We start from the raw sequence: 20,164 nt of genomic DNA, 5'->3' as shown, positions 1-20,164 counted from the left end.
CCAACAAGAATGGCCAGCAAGAACTCTTGACCTAGCACCAATGGAGTTCTTCCTTTGGGGACACATGAAATCCTTGGTGTACAACAACTCCGTCTGCTCAAGTCAGAATACAGGTGACAATCAGACAATGCAGACTGCATGTGGAATTACTGTCAGCCTGCAGGAGCAGCAGAAGGCAAGGACCCTGTTTTCCTTAAAATTATATTTGAATCCATCCCGATAGTGGCCTCCCGTGGGATCAAAATAGTACTCAATGTAATGAGGCGTCACAATCTAATCCTACCCGTAGGTTCAAAACAATAATATGATCTTCCTATCCAATACTACGCCACGGCCATCCTCTATGGCAAGGATTCCCTACCTATCTCTGTATCCCTCGGATATTTTTATAGGTTCCCATGTACCCCTAAATAATTTCAGGATAAAAAAGAAATGAAACTGTCATTGCCACTGTAAGTAGCACAAGCTTGCCCGTCCAGGCAGTAGCATGACGTGTTTCAACAGTTACATTTACACCTATCAGCATATTAACAGCAGGAGTAGTACTAAACCTCACATGATCTCAATGTCATCAACCTAACACACCTGGCCTTCCAAAGGACACATCTTTGTTAATTCCTTGCTCATATGTCACCTTCACCCATACTGCTCGTCAAACGCCACAATTCACTGTTACATTTTCAAGTTACACTGTACTCGAGAGTACTCGTAAAATGGTCGACTAAGTGGAGTCCAAGTAACATACAAGTACATAATATTGTGCACTTAAATATGAGTGCATGTACCAACATGGGTCCAAGCCTCTCTCTCTCTCTCTCTCTCTCTCTCTCTCTCTCTCTCTCTCTCTCTCTCTCTCTCTCTCTCTCTCTCTCTCTCTCTCTCTCTCTTAATCTCGGATATTCTTATGATTTATTTTATTTATTCTATTTATTTTTTTATTCATTTATTTATTTTTTGCAACAAAGCTACCGTAACAGTGTTGGTGACGAGTAACGTCTGTGGGAAGCCACAGAACGCCTGACTTCTGATCTTTCTAAAATTTCTGATTGGGGCACAGCAAACTTGGTATTGTTCAATGCCTCAAAAACTCAATTCCTCCATCTATCAACTCGACACAACCTTCCAGACAACTATCCCCTCTTCTTCAATGACACTCAACTGTCCCCCTCTTCTACACTGAACATCCTCGGTCTGTCCTTTACTTATAATCTGAACTGGAAAATTCACATCTCATCTCTAGCTAAAACAGCTTCTATGAAGTTAGGTGTTCTGAGACGTCTCCGCCAGTTTTTCTCACCCCCCCCAGCTGCTAACTCTGTACAAGGGCCTTATCCATCCATGTATGGAGTATGCTTCACATGTCTGGGGGGATTCCACTCATACTGCTCTTCTAGACAGGGTGGAATGAAAAGCTTTTCGTCTCATCAACTCCTCTCCTCTAACTGACTGTCTTCAGCCTCTCTCTCACCGCCGCAATGTTGCATATCTAGCTGTCTTCTACCGCTATTTTCATGCTAACTGCTCTTCTGATCTTGCTAACTGCATGCCTCCCCGCCTTCTGCGGCCTCGCTGCACAAGACATTCTTCTTTCTCTCATCCCTATTCTGTCCACCTCTCTAACGCAAGAGTTAACCAGTATTCTCAATCATTCATCCCTTTCTCTGGTAAACTCTGGAACTCCCTGCCTGTTTCTGTATTTCCACCTTCCTATGACTTGAATTCCTTCAAGAGGGAGGTTTCAAGACACTTATCCACCAATTTTTGACCACTGCCTTGACCCTTTTACGGGACTGGCATTTCAGTGGGCATTTTTTTTTTATTGATTTTTGTTGCCCTTGGCCAGTGTCCTTCTTACATAAAAAAAAAAAAATCACACTTTCACTAGCTGTATCCGTAGGACTGAGTGACTCATGACGTGCCGCCCGCCAGTCATGAGTCGGTACTGTACACTTCCCTTACCTGGTCTTTTCAGCCCTTGTTCAAATTGCGGTCACAGGAAGTTACATAATAGTGAAAACCAAATGATATTCACCCTACTCTTGATATAATTAAAAGAAGTTTTGCATACTAAAATGAAAATAAAATTAGCACTATGCAATCTGACTGCAGAAATGTACCATTGGTAGTACATATACCCAAGGTTGGGAAACCCTGCTTTACTGTGTCCGGTCTGCTACTGATTATGGGAACATCACAGCAAACAGAGGGAAGGCAGGATGTGGGCGGAGTCTTCTCACGCTCGCAAGGGTAAGAGAAATGGGAAGGAAGGGGGTGAAGAATGGGGTGTATGAGGCCTTCCCCGCTCCGCTCCTCTCTTCCCTCACTCACTGCATCTAACTCTTCAAAAATCAAAGGGGTCTTATGTGGAGGGTTGGGTAAAAACGAATAACACAATGGAGGAGAGCAACCCCTCATCTATTTTCTCTATCAGTTTCAAATGTCAGGAGTAGTAGTAGTAGTAGTAGTAGTAGTAGTAGTAGTAGTAGTAGTAGTAGTAGTAGTAGTAGTAGCAGTGGTAGTAGTAGTATTGTGTATTATATTATATTATTGTTATAATACACTGTGCAAGTTTTTGGCCACGACAAGCCGCGACACTGTATGGTACACGAGGTCTTGGCAATTGATGCAAAAGGTTAGTGTGTGATCTTAAAGGTGTTTGAAAGTAGTTACTTGATGATCAGCAGACGTCGTGAGGTCGGAAAAGGTCAAAACCAACAGATGAGGCCTGGCGAAGGTCTGCGATAATCAAGACTTCGTCTTGAGACAGGCGCGAAAAATGTCGGAACTTTTTCTTTTTTTGAAAGCTTCCTGTCGGCACAGTCGTCGACACAGACTACCGACTACCTAAGATGAACGATGTTTTTCGTGAAAATATTCCCTGCCTACTAAGAGATGTTCGTAATGGCTATCGTACTGAAGAAAGCATTGAACAACCCATCAGAATGTTGGCAGGATACTGACTACTGATTAGTTAGCAACCACAGTAAATATTTTCAGATTGCGACCATCCATTAACAAGGCTGCATAGGTAGCAGTCAGGAAGATCGTTGGCCAACTCCCTGGCTTTGGCCTTGGCTAACTAGTTCACAAACAGTCTTGTAGACAATTGGGGACCGTCCCCATGCATGTCAGCAACAGTTCATCAATTGGTCGGCAGATTGATGTAGACATGGCACCACTTCAAAAAAAAAAAAAAAAATACCAATGAGACTCATCTCGATACTAGTTGCCAGTATGTTGCCGAAATACTGACGACTGAGTATCCCAAACAGGTGACGACCGTTGGCAATCATAATGACTGACAAGGACAAGAAGGTCCCAAAAGAACTACTCCACCCCCAAGAAAAAGAAAAAAATCTTCAAGCGTGGGAGTTGGTTTGTGAAATCGTAGTCTACAGGTTCTTAACCCAGAGTCAGTACGTTGTGGACTGGATCTAAGGATATGAACTACCAAGTAAATTGGAATATATTTGTATTTGTCTGTTCCGAGTCTGAATGGTATGAGGAGGTTCATACTTATGTCTGATGAAGCACGGGGTTGGGGTCCATGTCTTCGAAAATTTAAGAGGTTGAGATAGGTGTCCATGATGTGCCGGGTTCAGGAGAGCCTGTTTATTTGCCAAGTATTTTAATCCAAGGATTTTTTTCAACTACCTTTTTTTCAACACGTTTTGGGTTGGCTAATGATGTTAATTAAGCAGGGGAAGCATAATTCTGGTATATGTACTTCAGTCCAACAGGAGGAACACCTAGGAATTTGAGGCGTGTCAGTAGATACAAGTGATAATAACCGCTTCCAAGAATATTGGTCACCAACAGTTACTCCTAGAAGATTAACTGTGTCAACTATCTGAGAGGTGCTAGGGTCAAGAGCTAGATTTGGTAGTGTTGGTAGTATATTTAATAGTGGTTGGTGGCATATCTATACACAGTGATACAAATAATTTTCCCTAGTTCAGTGAATTAATTAAGTGAATTATAAAGGGCTGTTTGCTTTGGAATGAAGTCTATTTCGGTAATAGTAAAATTGGATGTAATGGTGGAGCCATCTATATACTTCTGTCTATGATCTGAGTTCCTCGGGACATAATTAAGTAGAATAAGGAAACAGAGTATCCATTCTAATATTCTAAAGAACACAACATGTGAGGTACATCAGGTATGATAAAAATGATCGAGAGAATGCAATGTTATGGCCGTTGCTGACAACCGACAACCATGAGATAAAAGAAGAGGGCTGCGTTCCTAATTTCCTTAGAGGAGCCAGTAGACACAAAACGAAAATGTATTTACTCTCAGTCATGTTTCAAGCAATGGATCAATTTTGTGTTAAGTTATGGGATACTGTGAACTTTTCAATGCACTAGCTGTGACCTCAAGACAACTCACTTCTGGCTTTTTTTACGAAGTCTTGGTCATCATCCTCTTTTACAGATTTCGGTGAAACGTTTGCTGTTGCCTTAGACATATCAAATGCTTTTCATTGAGCCTGTAACAAAGCTTTGATTTTCAGACAACCCTACAGCTTCTATACTTTTTTTTTTCTCTGTAACTTCATCTCGTTTTCTTTTTTACCGTTCTATTGCTATTGTGGTAGACGGTCAATGTTCTTCTCCTAAATCTATAAACAGTAGTGTTTCTCAAGGTTCTGTCCTGTCACCCACTCTCTTTCTATTATTCATCAATGATCTTCTAAATCAAACTTTTTGTCCTATCCACTCCTACGCTAATGATACCACCCTGCACTTTCTCATCGTCGCAGTGTTGCATCTTTTGCTATTTTCTATTGCTATTTCCATGCTAACTGTTCTTCTGATTTTGCTAACTGCATACCTCCCATCTTCCCGAGGCCACGCTGCACAAGACTTTCTTTTTTTCGTTTATCCCTGTTCTGTCCACCTCCCTAATGCAAGAGTTATCCAGTATTCTCAATCACTCATCCCTTTCTCTGGTAAACTCTGGAAATCCCTGCCTGCTTCTGTATTTCCCTCTTCCTAAGATTTGAACTCCTTCAGGAGGGAGGTTTCAAGACACTTATCCTTCAATTTTTTGTTACCCTATTCAGGGACGGGTATTCCATTGGGTCTTTTTTTTTTTTTCTTTTTTTTTACTGCATTTTGTTGCTCTTGGCTGGGGTCTCTCCTACTTAAAAAAAAAAAAAAAACTAATCCTTTCTATGTCTTTCTATGTCTTTCTAGTCGTATTTTCTCTATCCTCATTTTTTTTTATTCATAGCTGCATATTGCGTACATGTTTCTTATTTTTTTTTTATGTAGGAAGGACACCGGCCAAAGGTAACAAAAATCCAATAAAAAAAAAAAAAGGGCCCACTGAGATCCAAGTTCCTGAATAGGGTCCAAAGCAGTAGTAAAAAAATGAAGGACTTGAAACCTCCCTCTTGAAGGGGTTCAAGTCATAGGAAGGTGCAAATACAAAAGCAGGGAGGAAGTTCCAGAGTTTACCAGAGAAAGGGATGAATGATTCCCAATACTGGTTAACTTTTGCATTAGAGAGGTGGAAAGAATAGTGGGTGAGGGAAAGAAGAAATACTTGTAAAACGAGGCCGCGGGAGAAGAGGAGGTATGCAGTTAGCAATATCAGAAGGGCATTTAGCATGAAAATAGCGGTAGAAGATTTCAAGAGATGCAACAATGCGACGATAAAAAAAATAGGGTAAAGACGGTCAGTTAAATGAGAGGAGTTGATGAGACAAAAAGCTTTTGATTCCACCCTATCTAGAAGAGAGGTGTGAGTGGAAAAATCATAAAATATCACATAAAAAAAAACTGGAACAGACAGGCAAACATTAATAAAAATAAATAAATAAATAAATAAAAACGTTAATGCTTACATGCCTGTAACATTGCATTAAATGATGAAGTAAGTCTGGTGTATCCCTGGTTACATAATCTATAACTCAGAACCTGTTCTACTATATATATATATATATATATATATATATATATATATATATATATATATATATATATATATATATATATATATATATATATATATATATATATATATATATATATATACTTACTCACATGCCTACCATATTTCCCAGCCAGTGATATAAACTGGCTCCGCAAGTATGATTCTCAAATTATAAAGTGTTACAGTGCAAGCAATCACCATGGACTGCCATAAAGAACAACATTTAGCTCTGGCTACCTGACGTTCCAACAATCTCCCTGCTAACCAAAACAAACAGCCCAACCCCGCTATACTGGACCACTTCCCTTGTACTCTTTACTAGCTATTCCTAGTAAAATTTCTGCCGGCTAGTACTTTGCCTACAAGGTCAGCGATGGTCAACATAAGAAACAATCCTGGTTCATGGACGAGGGGGGAAGGAAATTCCCATGTATCAGCCATGTCGTCCGCTTTGGCCACTGGAGACGTTGGGCCCTTACTTCTCCTCACCATTAGGAACATCATCCAAGACGACATCAGTGCACTTTCAGAGGAGAGTAAATTGATGGTGAATATTATTATCAAAGTTGTACAACTTATTATGGATAAGAAAGATGAACACATTGACCAGCTGAGAACAAAAAAAATAGTTGCCCTTGAAAACAGAGTATCTCAATTAGAAAACCAAATAGATGATGTGAGCCAGTATGATAGGAGGTACTCGATAATAATTAGTACCCCCTCCCTTTTTCAGGAAACTAACAGTGAGAGTGCACCTGAAGTAGTGGTGAATACTATTAAGGAAATACTGTAAATAAATATATCCCGCAATGACATCAATGTAGCTCACAGACTTTGCAATAAAACAAAACAGAATGCAAATAAACTAATGATAGTCAAATTCCACAGCCGCCAAATAAAAGATGAGATCATGAGGGCTTGCATCAAAATGAGACCTAACTTATATGAAACGACTTTCCATCTTCAAAACTATCTGGAACATTACAAAGCTGCACAAAGATCAGTTCCAACAATGCTACACAAGAGATGGCAAAATATATGTCAAATTAAGATGCTCTAACCTTGAACATATTATAACAAGTGACGAATTCCTTCGTACCTTCTTAGACAAATTCCCTGCACTCAGAGATAACGCTTAGGCCTAGAGGATTAAGCTTAAACCACTCCTTTATAGCAATACATTTGTAGCTCTCTAAAGTGTTTCACTAGGTTTGAATGAGTACTATTTATTTACTTCCTCATTAAATGTATATGTCGGGATTCTGTTGCAGGACATTTTTACTGCTACTTTGCCTTCCCTCCTAAATGTTTCTTATTTTTCAGTGAGTTTCAACACTCTTTCTTTTCATCAAACTCTCATCAACAATTATATCCCTACAACATGCTGTACAGTCACCCATATTTCTGTACAAATCTATCATCTCTTAATTTTTTTTCAATTATATACCTTACTTTTGCAACTACTCTTGTTCATATCACTACAATTACTACTACTACTACTACTACTACTACTACTACTACTACTACTACTACTTCTACCACCATCACAACCACCACCACCACTGCTGCTGCTACTATTTTTTCTACTACTATTACTACTACTACTACTACTACTATTATTATTATTGCTACTACTACTACTACTACTGCTGCTGTATTTTTTTTTTATTATTACAGTTTCTCTACTTGTACAAATTATACTATTTATCAGGTAATTGCTTCTTTACATGTACTGCTATATCACTTACTGAAATGCCACATTATATATGTTTCCTTTTTGAACTACCTTGTAGGCAGGAATAAACTGTGTACACACAACTCATCCATATGACTTCTCTTTATGATCATGTAGCGCTTTTTACAAAATATCTATACATATACCTTGTAGAAGAACATGTTATTAACCCTTATTGATTCTATTATTAATATTATTATTATTATTATTATTATTATTATTATTATTATTATTATTATTATTATTATTATTATAATTATTTATTTTTTACTTAATACCTCCTTTGTTTTTTTTGTTTTTTTTTCTGATTATCAATGGTAAATTCCTATAAATCACTATATGGTGATGTTAACAGTGACAATCCTATAGCAGGAAGAGGCAGTAGACACCTGCCGAAACAATAATTACTCCCAGTGAGGTCTAAAGCACTGTTCAGGGGGTGCTGTGAACTTATCATTAAACCCAGCTGTGACCTCACTGAACGTTTCCCTTTGTGTCTCACAACACAAGGGGGCAGTCACAGCCTGCCCTTTAAAGACAACTCTCTTCCTCCACACAAAACTACAAACACCTAATAACACACACACCCTTCACTCAAAAATTTTAAAATCATCATGGCGACTCCTACACCAGCCTCGGAGTCCCCATCTCGGGAGGGGACCATAAATGTCCCCAGGTCGGACTGCCTTTCTGTCGACGACCCTAAGTGTCTTGACACCCCCCTCAACTTTTTCTTCATTAACTTCTGCAACATTCGCGGTCTAAGATCTAATTATCAATCTGTAGAACACCACCTCTCCTCTTCTAAACCTCATCTTCTTTTCCTCACTGAAACTCAGGTGTCTCAGGCAACTGACAGTAGCCCCTTTTCTGTTCCCTCCTATTTTCTCTATCCTCATTTTCTATCCGAAGCTGGATGCTGCGTTTATGTGCGCAATGACGTAACCTGCTCTCATGCCCACGCTCTTGAATCTTCCGAGTTTTCCACCATCTGGCTACGACTACAGAGTCACTCTCATACTAAATTTATCTGTGCTGTATACCTCTCGCCTAACTCCTCTGACTATAAGAAATTCTTTGAATACTTAACTTTCAAAGTGGAGCACATTCTGACCCTCTTCCCTTTTGCAGAGATCTCTATTCTTGGAGACTTCAATGTTCACCACCAGCTTTTGCTTTCCCCTCCCTTCACTGACCATCCTGGTTAACTAGCCTACAACTTTGCTATCCTCCTTGACCTAGAGCAATTGGTGCAACACCCTACTCGTATTCCTGACCGTCTTGGAGATACGCCCAACATTCTTGATCTTTTCCTAACCTCTAATCCTTCTGCTTATGTTGTTTCCCTTTCTTCTCCGTTGGGCTCCTCCGATCACAATCTCATATCTTTATCTTGTCCTATCGCTCCAATCCCTCCTCAGGATCCCCCTAAGCGAAGGCGCCTCTGGCGTTTTGCCTCTGCTAGTTGGGGGGACCTGAGGAGGTATTTTGCTGATTTTCCTTGGAATGACTACTGCTTCCGTGTCAGAGACCCGTCTTTGTGTGCTAAGCGCATAACTGAGGTGATAGTGTCTGGCATGGAGGCGTACATTCCTCACTCTTTTTCTCGTCCTAAACCTTCTAAACCTTGGTTTAAGACAGCTTGTTCTCGTGCTATACATGATAGAGAGGTGGCCCACAAAAGGTACTTAAGCCTTCCATCACCAGAATCTCATGCACTTTATATTTCTGCCATGCCATGCCAAGTCTGTTCTCCAACTAGCCAAAAACTCCTTTATTAACAGAAAATGTCAAAACCTTTCAAGATCTAACTCCCCTCGTGACTTCTGGCATCTAGCCAAAAATATCTCCAATAACTTTGCTTCTTTTTTCCCTCCTCTATTTCAACCAGATGGCACCACTGCTATCACATCTATTTCTAAAGCTGAACTCTTCGCTCAAACCTTTGCTAAAACCGCTACCTTGGACGATTCTGGGCTTGTTCCTCCCTCTCCTCCACCCTCTGACTACTTCATGCCACCTATTAAAATTCTTCGCAATGATGTTTTCCATGCCCTCGCTGGCCTAAACCCTCGGAAGGCTTATGGACCTGATGGGGTCCCTCCTATTGTTCTCCGAAACTGTGCCTCTGTGCTTGCACCTTGCCCAGACAAACTCTTTCAGCTCTGTCTGTCAACATCTATCTCTCCTTCTTGCTGGAAGTTTGCCTACATTCAACCTGTTCCTAAAAAGGGTGACCGTTCTAATCCCTCAAGCTACCGTCCTATTGTTTTAATTTCCTGCCTATCTAAAGTTTTTGAATCTATCCTCAACAGGAAGATTCTTAAACATGTATCACTTCACAACCTTCTATCTGATCGCCAGTATGGGTTCCGTCAAGGCCGCTCTACTGGTGATCTTCTGGGTTTCCTTACTGAGTCTTGGTCATCCTCTTTTAGAGATTTTGGTGAAACTTTTGCTGTTGCCTTGGACATATCAAAAGCTTTTGATAGAGTCTGGCACAAAGCTTTGATTTCCAAACTACCCTCGTACAGTTTCTATTCTTCTCTCTGTAACTTCATCTCAAGTTTCCTTTCTGACCGTTCTATTGCTGCTGTGGTAGACGGTCACTGTTCTTCTAAATCTATTAACAGTGGTGTTCCTCAGGGTTCTGTCCTGTCACCCACTCTCTTCTTATTATTCATTAATGATCTTCTAAACCAAACTTCTTGTCCTATCCACTCCTACGCTGATGATACCACCCTGCACTTTTCCAAGTTTTTTCATAGACGTCCAACCCTACAGGAGGTAAACATATCACGCAGGGAAGCCACAGAACGCTTGACTTCTGATCTTTCTAAAATTTCTGATTGGGGCAGAGCAAACTTGATATTGTTCAATGCCTCAAAAACTCAATTCCTCCATCTATCAACTCGACACAACCTTCCAAACAACTATCCCCTCTTCTTCAATGACACTCAACTGTCCCCCTCTTCTACACTGAATATCCTCGGTCTGTCCTTTACTTATAATCTGAACTGGAAAATTCACATCTCATCTTTAGCTAAAACAGCTTCTATGAAGTTAGGCATTCTGAGACGTCTCCGCCAGTTTTTCTCACCCCCCCAGCTGCTAACTCTGTACAAGGGCCTTATCCGTCCATGTATGGAGTATGCCTCACATGTCTGGGAGGGTTCCTCTCATACTGCTGTTCTAGACAGGGTGAATCAAAAGCTTTTTGTCTCATCAACTCCTCTCCTTTAATTGACTGTCTTCAGCCTCTCTCTTACTGCCGCAATGTTGCATATCTAGCTGTCTTCTACCGCTATTTTTATGCTAACTGCTCTTCTGATCTTGCTAACTGAATGTCTCCCCTCCTTCCACGGCCTCACTGCACAAGACTTTCTTCTTTCTCTCACCCCTATTCTGTCCACCTCTCTAACGCAAGAGTTAACTAGTATTCTCAATTATCCATCCCTTTCTCTGGTAAACTCTGGAACTCCCTGCCTGCTTCTGTATTTCCACCTTCCTATGACTTGAATTCCTTCAAGAGGGAGGTTTCAAGACACTTATTCATCAATTTTTGACCACTGCTTTGACCCTTTTATGGGACTGACATTTCAGTGGGCATATATTTTTAATGGATTTTTGTTGCCCTTGGCCAGTGTCCTTCCTACATAAAAAAACACACACACACACACACACACACACATACACACACACACACACACACACACACACACACACACACACACACACCTATTCAACAATATACCTTTGTTAACGATGACATAGAGATATGCACAGTTATGCTAAAATTTTCAACTAACTTTACATTTTCTGTTATATACAGATCACATAGTAAGCGTATTGCGGTGGAAGAATTCACGGATATAATACATAATATTCTTTCTCAGGATCTATTTAAAACGATAACACGATACTACTTGGGGATTTTAATATTAATCTCTTTGAGCATACTTCCTATCAGCCAACTAACCACTTTTTAAATTCCATGCAAACATTAAGTTACTTCCCGCACATATTTCGTCCTACTAGATTTTCTGATAATCCTAATTTAGGTCAACCTTCACTCCTTGACAACATTTGGACAAACTTCACTCCACCATCTACCTCTGGAATCATTCACTACCAATTATCTGACCACCTCCCCACTTTCCTACATATTGCCCTGATGTCCTTGCACTAAGCATAAGATAGTCTACATAACCTTTAACAGATTTCAACATAACTTATTTACCGCTAATTTATCTTTAAATAACTGGAATGATATACTTAACTGATGACAAAAAATGTAAATTTTAATAATCTTATAAGGAAACTCTGAATAAGCTTTACGACAAACATTTCCCTTAAGTAACCAAATTTGTGACTGCCAAACGACTTTCTAATCCATGGTTAACATCAGGAATACTAAAGTCAATTAAGTACAAAAGTAAATTATTCAAGAGGTACAAATCAGGAACTGTCAGTTACTACACATATAAGCTATACCGCAACTATCTTACGCAGTTAATTAGAACTGCAAAGAATAGTTACTACATTAATATTTTCAGTAACTTTAAAAACAATAGTAAGAAAATATGGCAAATTATTAATGAATTAGCAGGTCGTCATCAACCAAAAACAATGATACCCACTTTATTGCATAAAGATGCCTCACTTAACAAGGCTGAAGAAGTAGCAGAAGCTCTTAATGAACATTTTAGTGAAATTGCAACCAGACTCAATGATGCACTACCCCCTGCTATCAGAAATGCCACGGAATATTTTCAGGGAAGCTATCAAACTCTATGATTTTCCCTCCAGTCAAATTTATTGACGCAATGAATGTTACCAAGACTATCAAAAATAAAAAGTCAAATCTTAATGAAATCTCCTTCAAGATACTTAAACGTAACACCGAGGAAATTGCTTACCCTAGTGCAATACTCTTCAATCAATCAATATTCACAGGTAAATTTCCCTCTTATTTAAAGACTGCAAATATTACACCCGTGCATAAGTCTGGCCCTAAAGATGAGTCTAACAATTATCGTCCCATTTCTACCCTGTCTCTATTTTCCAAAATATTTAAATTACTATTGAAGAATAAATTAGTTGCCTATATTGAGAGTAAGAAAATTTTTAGTAAATGTCAATATGGATTTAGGCCTGGTTCTAGCACTTATGATGCCGTTAACTATTTTTCCTCTCACCTCTACTCATCTCTTAACAATAGGCTATCAGTCTTATCCATCTTTGTTGACTTTTCCAAAGCCTTCGATACTGTTGACCACATGATTCTACTTGACAAATTATATTTTTATGGTATACGTGGACCGCTACACTCCTGGTTCCAAGACTAACAAACAAATCTAATCTAACAAACAGATCTCAGTGTACAATATATGATGGTCATAAGTCTTCCACACGAAATATTTATACTGGTGTCCCACAATGGAGTGTCTTAGGACACTAGTTATTACTAATATTTTCACCTTTGCTAATACCATCCTCTTTGCTGATGACATGACCTTGTATTTCACAAAATCAAATAATGAAACATTATTTCTACAAACTAATCAAGATCCTAACAAATTACATAATTGGTGCCTAAGTAATAGACTTACTATCAATACCAATAAAACTTACTACATGTTATTTTCTAATAAAATAAGTACTCTCTTGCCTGAACTAACAATCGATAATAACATTATAAGTAGAACAACCAGTTTTAAGTTTTTGGGAGTCATGTTTGAGGAAAACCTTAACTTTAAATCCCATATAAATCATGTATCTATGAGAGTTTCAAGAAGCACTGCATTGCTGTATAGACTGAGAGATTTTATGCCCTGTAAAATACTGAAAACCTTGTATTATGCACATATATATCCACACCTTCTTTACTGTAATCATATTTGGAGTACCACTTATGCCACCCATCTGACATGCCTGGACAGACTACATAAGAAAATCATCGCAATTATCACAAAAAGTTCTTACCTCGAACACACCACTCCTCTGTTTAAAAACACAATAATTCTTAAACTTCAAGATATAACTAAACTTTCAATTGCAAACTATGTACAAAAAATCAAATCAGTGTTTCACTTCCTTCTCATCAATATCCCACTCGACATAGAGAAGAACTTTGCCTCCCATCCCATCGCCTTACACTCTTCCGACACTCCACCATGTACTTTGGACCTTTTATCTGGAATTTTCTTCCTCAGGATATTAAGAATGCTCCCTCTCTACACTTTTAAAAACAAACTTAAGTGTCATCTGTTAGATCCTTATTAATTCTTATATGACAGATTGCCTTTTTCCTTCAGTTAGACCTAGCATCATCTTCCCTCTTTCTGTTCCTTATATAGATAGTACTGTGTGTTGTATTGCATTTAATTTGCTCTACATTGTATGTTTTTCTTTTCATGTTTGAAAGGACAAGGGTTTTCTATCAGCACAGCGGTTCCCGAGAAATCCACGGTACCAAATGTCATTCACTTATGATTCCACAACACAACACAACATGAGCGCGATCAGTTTAGTGCATTCAGCTTATTATGTCCAGAAAAAAGACCATAATTCTAAAATAGCGTTACTGCACAGCACTTTGAACTTGTCCATGATATTCTAATAAGCCATATAATATTTTCATTCCACACAATACTCTCTTGGTGACAGAAGATTGAAAAGGATTTGGGGCAAAATGTAAAACATCCTGGTATATCCGGAAATAAATCAGTATTGACAACTTAAACAAGCAAATTGCAAATCATGGAAAATAAAGCACACCCAAGAACATTCAGAGCACCAATATACACATTATGCAGCGTACCCATACCAGTAATAAGCATGTCTTCCTCAAAATATGACATTCAAAGCAAGTTGCAATTCACAGAAAATAAAGCACACCCAAGAATATTCAAAGCACCAATATAAACATCATGCAGAGCACCCATATCATAAGTAAGCATGTCTTCCTCACAAGACATTCAAAGGAAAACATTTTGCATCACGTATATGCTGAAAAGTTAAGATTGAAGAGTTTTTGAAGGGCATAGTGACATGCTCACTGTGGCAGCAATAAGATGAAAATGTTTATGTTGCTCTTTACTGAAGTAAACAACATAAAAACAAAAAAAATATTTTGGTCCATAAAATTCATTAAAACTGACAGGTAAGGGGCACGTACATCACAGTGTATGAGCAATATTACATTTTGTATAGTGCAGCTAACTTCTGCCGGCATTCCTCCTATGTTGCATTGCTGACCACATTTTCAAGTGCAGCTTTTAGATCATTATCTAAGGTCAACTCATGCACTTTAGCTCCAGCTCGACTGAGTCTCCTGTTTGCATACAGCACTTACTAGACTGCACGATTTAAAGGAATTTCTTAAATCGGTTTTGATGAGACGCACCTGACTGAAAATTCTTTCCACAGCAGCACTGGAATATGGTAAAGATAAAAGCATACCCAACAACTTTCATATGATTAGGGTACTTGGGTTGTCCATTTACTTTCTTTTTGCTTAAATGTTCTTTCCAAATCTCCACAACATCTTGTTCAGTCTTGCACTTTTCCTTCTTTGAGTCCACACTTTGCTTGCTTCACTCTAAATCTGCATGTTCACAGTTGCAGATTTCTTTCATGTAGGGAAAGGATTTAAATACCTCTCTCAGGCAACTAGGTCTCAGGTTCAGGCTATTTTCAGGATGAAGAAATTAAAGAATTTTAAGTGACTGTGTGTGAAATCTAGATCGAATTTGTTCTGTTAGCTCAATCAAAAAGTACTTGCAGCTCGTTTTATACTTTTTTCATGCTTTCTGTATCCTTGCATACTGGTGAATTTAAGATTGTATCTGTAACATGGATTTCAACATAAACATCCATTATTGGGGCATGGAAGTTAATATTCTGAACATCAAGAGAAAATTCATCACAGTTATGCAAGATGTCTTTCTTAACGAAATCACCCATGAGCTTTTGCAATAGTTTTCTCACTTCATCATGAAGGTATTGTAATTTAGGCCTGTAACTCTGGAAAAGTGTATTGAATTCACTAACTCGGTGTAACTGGACCTGTACTGAGTTTTAAGGAATATATCATTTAGGGTCTTGAGAACACTGTTTATCATATAGGAAGGATCACGGTACTCACTAATTATTGATTTGAAGTAGAGAGTTAAGTTCTAAAATGTGGCTAACGCACGCCTTCAAAGATAGCCAAATGCCTGCATCTTATGGGGAGACAGGTTTAAAAAAAAAATGAAACTACATAAGTTCTCTAATGTAGTTGATAGTTTCAAGCATGCATAAGACATATATAGATGAATCATATGACATATACATTTAACGAAGGAAATGTGAGGAGATTCATCTTTCTTATGTGAAGCTACAGTGTCTTTCCCCAACATTACATTGCATGCGTCTGATGCAAAGCCAATTATATTCTTAAGTAGGACTTTGTCCTTAAAGCATTTTTGATAGATGTATACAAAGACTGAGCATCACACTTTTTCTACTACAAACATATAAAAAGATCATTATACAACTTTAAAATTTTCATTATCAAAATAAACTACACACGGTGCCAACTGCTTTTCACTGCTTACATTAGTTGTTTCATCTGGTATAATGCTGAGCAAAGTTGCCTTCAGTTAAAAAAAAAATGGAAATTTATATCCTATACCCTGCTTAACATTGTGCTTGACATTTTTAATTGGTTTAGTGTTTGTGTCTCCATAGGACTAGATGGACAAAAAACTTTAATGAGGTCAAGTAGTGGCTTTGATGAAGAAAATGGTTAATTATTTTAACCAATAAAATAGCAAATTCTTCTTTTACTTAACATCCTATAGATTGTAGGTTGTTAATGTGAAACAAAACAATCGCTGACACTCCTTTGAGACTTAGCAGTATTAATTTTTGTTGCATGCCCAGCACTTTTTCCATGTCTCTCAATGCTTGAGAGGTACTGATGTAGAACAAACTGAGCAAGTGGGTTTTGAGTCTCCTTGAGGTGCCTTTAGCCAGTCTTTAAGTTGTAGAAGTTGAACCTAATCAATGTTTGTAAGTAGACTTGAATCTTTTATTTGAGGATGGTCGGACGCGACCTGAATCATTTGTCATAATTGACATCCTCATCACTACTTGTATCTCTTGCTGTAGCTATGGTACGTACTACATCGAGGAAACACTGACAAATTAAAGAACACAATTTATGATTTTTAGATCAGCTCAAGCATAACCCCTTTCTTGTGTCATAATTAAGTGAATACATTTGGGTGAATAGCATATAGAATCATTCAAGAACTTTAATAGTTAATAAAAGGTTAGAAGTATTTATAGTAGTAGCAGTCCATTATTCTTTGCAGATGACGTGATGCTGTCAGCAAAGAATTAGAAGAGGTAGAACAGGTCATTAAGAAAATAGGATTCATTTAGTTAGTTTCTTGTTTAAATTGAATATTAACAAAATACATAATTTAATTAGTTTCATGTTTAAATTCAGTATTAATAAAGTTTGTTACGAGAATACAAGGGTACTGGCCAGGCCTGGCGCTAGACTCGGGTGTAAATCTAATGTATTGTTACACCACGGGTATAGGTGCGGATGGCAGCACTGTTGAAGGTGGCAGCACTGGGAGAGGCGGGAAGGTAGAGAGAGCGGAGACGCGTGTCCCGAGAGGAGGCCATCGTGTGCCTGCCTGCTTTGGAAGTGTTTCCCTGCCTGTTGAGTGCCTGTCGTGCCCTGGGAGACTTGTGGTGCCCCTGTGAACTTGTAAAGCAGTGTACTTGCGGAGGATTTGTCAATAAACCTAGGAAAATGTGCCCGTGTTTTCCCTTGTGCCCCGGCCTCGTGTGTGTGGGTGTGTGTGTGTGTGTGTGTGTGCCTTGTCCCAGCGTTCTGAGTGTGACTTATTTGAGGCCCCGCTGTTCTAGTTTCTCGACCCGTGTCCGTGTGGATAACTCGCCCGCCCGGAGTGAGGGGTGGGCGCAACAGTATGAACTGAAATCTTCTCTAAGCTTACCAAGCAAGCTAAAACCAATCCAAGCCTCGGTGGTAAATTTTTTGCCTTTAGAACCATCTCACAATTTTAGTCAAAATTATTTTTCTGGTATGTTTTATTTGTATATAATTGATCTGGTAGTCATTACTGTCGCAAATTGCATTAACATTAATGGTTATTGTGTATAAAAGTATAGTGTGTAGTCACCACCCGGTACTCCTGGAGCATTAATGTAAATAAATACATTTCTTTATAAACCAAAAATAACCCCAAATGCATCACAAATGCCTAACAAAACATTAAAAAAATCATACACCTGTAACGGCTAATTTCCGACAAGAATTATTTTAAACAACGTGTTCCATATGGAAGACATGCCATGTGTGTACCTCGGTGTGAGACAGGCGTGAAGGTAAAATATTAGTCTGAGTTAGCATTCACCCAAAAAATACCATCACAGTGAAAAAAAAAAAAAATACATGAACCAACAACTTTTGAGAAATCCACATCATATTGTCAAAAAACAAAACATAACATATCATAATTTAAGGACAACAAAGTAGCAGCAGAGCCCTTCAAGATCATTTTATGTAAGTCACAGACTGATGACGTTACCAGAATACTCTTCAAATTACATGCACTAAAAATACCATTAGGTTAGTTGAATACCCATGCAGCACAATATTATCATAATATATGTAAAGCAGGCACAGATAATGAAAGCTTCAATAAACAAGAGAAAATGGCATAGTATTTTTGCTACTGAGGTCTACATTGTCCCCCATATCCTTACAGGCTTGTCATCCAGTAGGACATTTTCTTCAAAGTAATCTTCCATCACAAACTAATAAAGAAGATTTTTTTTTTTTAGGTTACAAAATGTTGGTTTGGTTAAGTAACAAAACGTTAAGCTTGGTTTAATGTAAACAAGTAAAAAAAAGTTAAGTACTACGTATTTTAAAGTAAACCCAACCTAACGCTTTCTAACCTGACCTAGACTAATTTTTTTTTTACATAAAACCTAACATTTGTAACCTAAATTTATCAACTCTACACAATTCAACTGTCCCCCTTTTCTACACTGAATATCTTCGGTCTCGGTCTGTCCTTTTCTAATAATCTAAACTGGAAATTTCACGTATCATCTCTAGCTGAAACAGTTTTTATGAAGTTAGGCGTTCTGAGACGTCTCCGCCTGTTTTTTTTTTTTTTTTCTTTTTTGCACACTGTGCTGCTCTGTACAGGGGCCTTATCCGTCCATGCATGGAGTATGCTTCACATGTCTAGGGGAAGGGGAGGGGGGTGGTTCCACTGATACCGCTGTTTTAGACATCGTGTAATCAAAAGCTTTTCTTCTCATCAACTCATCTAACTGGCTGTTTTCAACTTTTTTCTCATCGCCGCAGTGTTGCATCTCTTGCTATCTTCTACCACTATTTTCATGGTAACTGCTCTTCTGATCTTGCTAACTGCATGCCTCCCTTCTCACGCTGCCCCGCTGCACAAGACTCTTCTTTCTCTCATCCCTAGTCCGTCCACCTCTCTAATGCAAGAGTTAACCAGTATTCTCAATCATTTATCCTTTTCTCTGGTAAACTGTGGAATTCCGTGCCTGCTTCTGTATTTCCATCTTCCTATGACATGAACTTCAAATGTGAGGTTTCAAGACACTTATCTTTCAGTTTTTGACTACCGCTTCGGAGCCTATTTGGGGACTGGCATGACAGTGTTTTTTTTTTTTTCTTATTGGATTTTTGTTGCCTTAGGCTGGTGTCCCTCCTGCATAAATAAAATAAAATAAAACAAAAAAATATGGCACTGTGGTATGGCACTGGTTGCTGGACTGAAATAAGGCCGTTGTGTTTATAATAGTTGTTCATTCTTGGATCCGGCTAGTCTTACTTGGGAATCCTATTTTGTGAGGGATGGCCTAAGGACAAACTTTCTCTGGTGGCTTTCAACCTTGTTTTTTTTTTTTTTTTTAATTGTGTTCACGACTCACGTGCAAAGGTCTACAGCCTTTCCAACGGTACACCTCGGTACTTTCTTTATTTTGTCTTTCTTTGTTATTTATTCTACTGTAGTTCATTTAGTATGCCGTTCGTTTTTTTTTCGTTTTTTTTTTCCTATTCTTTGCAAACAGTGTCTTTGGAGAGAGTGACCAAACAGTGTTGTTAAGTACTGAAATTATTTCAGAATTACCTGAAAGATACTTCAGTTAACTCATAATTGCCTTAAAAATTTAATTACCTCAGAATTACCTTAAAAGTGAGATTACGCTGATCTGAGGTAATGTGAGCCCTGATGTAGCCCTCCACCACTCGCTAGGGCTCGTTTGACGCAGTCACTACCAGCGAGCGTCACTCTGTAGCAAATAATCTAGTCAGCCATAGAAATATCCCATTTTCTCTCATCATTTTCTGTAAATATTCAGGGTACACTAAAGCTTACGCGCTTCTCAGAACCAGTAATGTATATTTTGTAACGT

The sequence above is a fragment of the Scylla paramamosain genome, chromosome 33, assembly GCF_035594125.1.
Source record: "Scylla paramamosain isolate STU-SP2022 chromosome 33, ASM3559412v1, whole genome shotgun sequence".
Lineage (NCBI taxonomy): Eukaryota > Metazoa > Arthropoda > Malacostraca > Decapoda > Portunidae > Scylla > Scylla paramamosain.
This window is presented reverse-complemented; position numbering follows the sequence as displayed.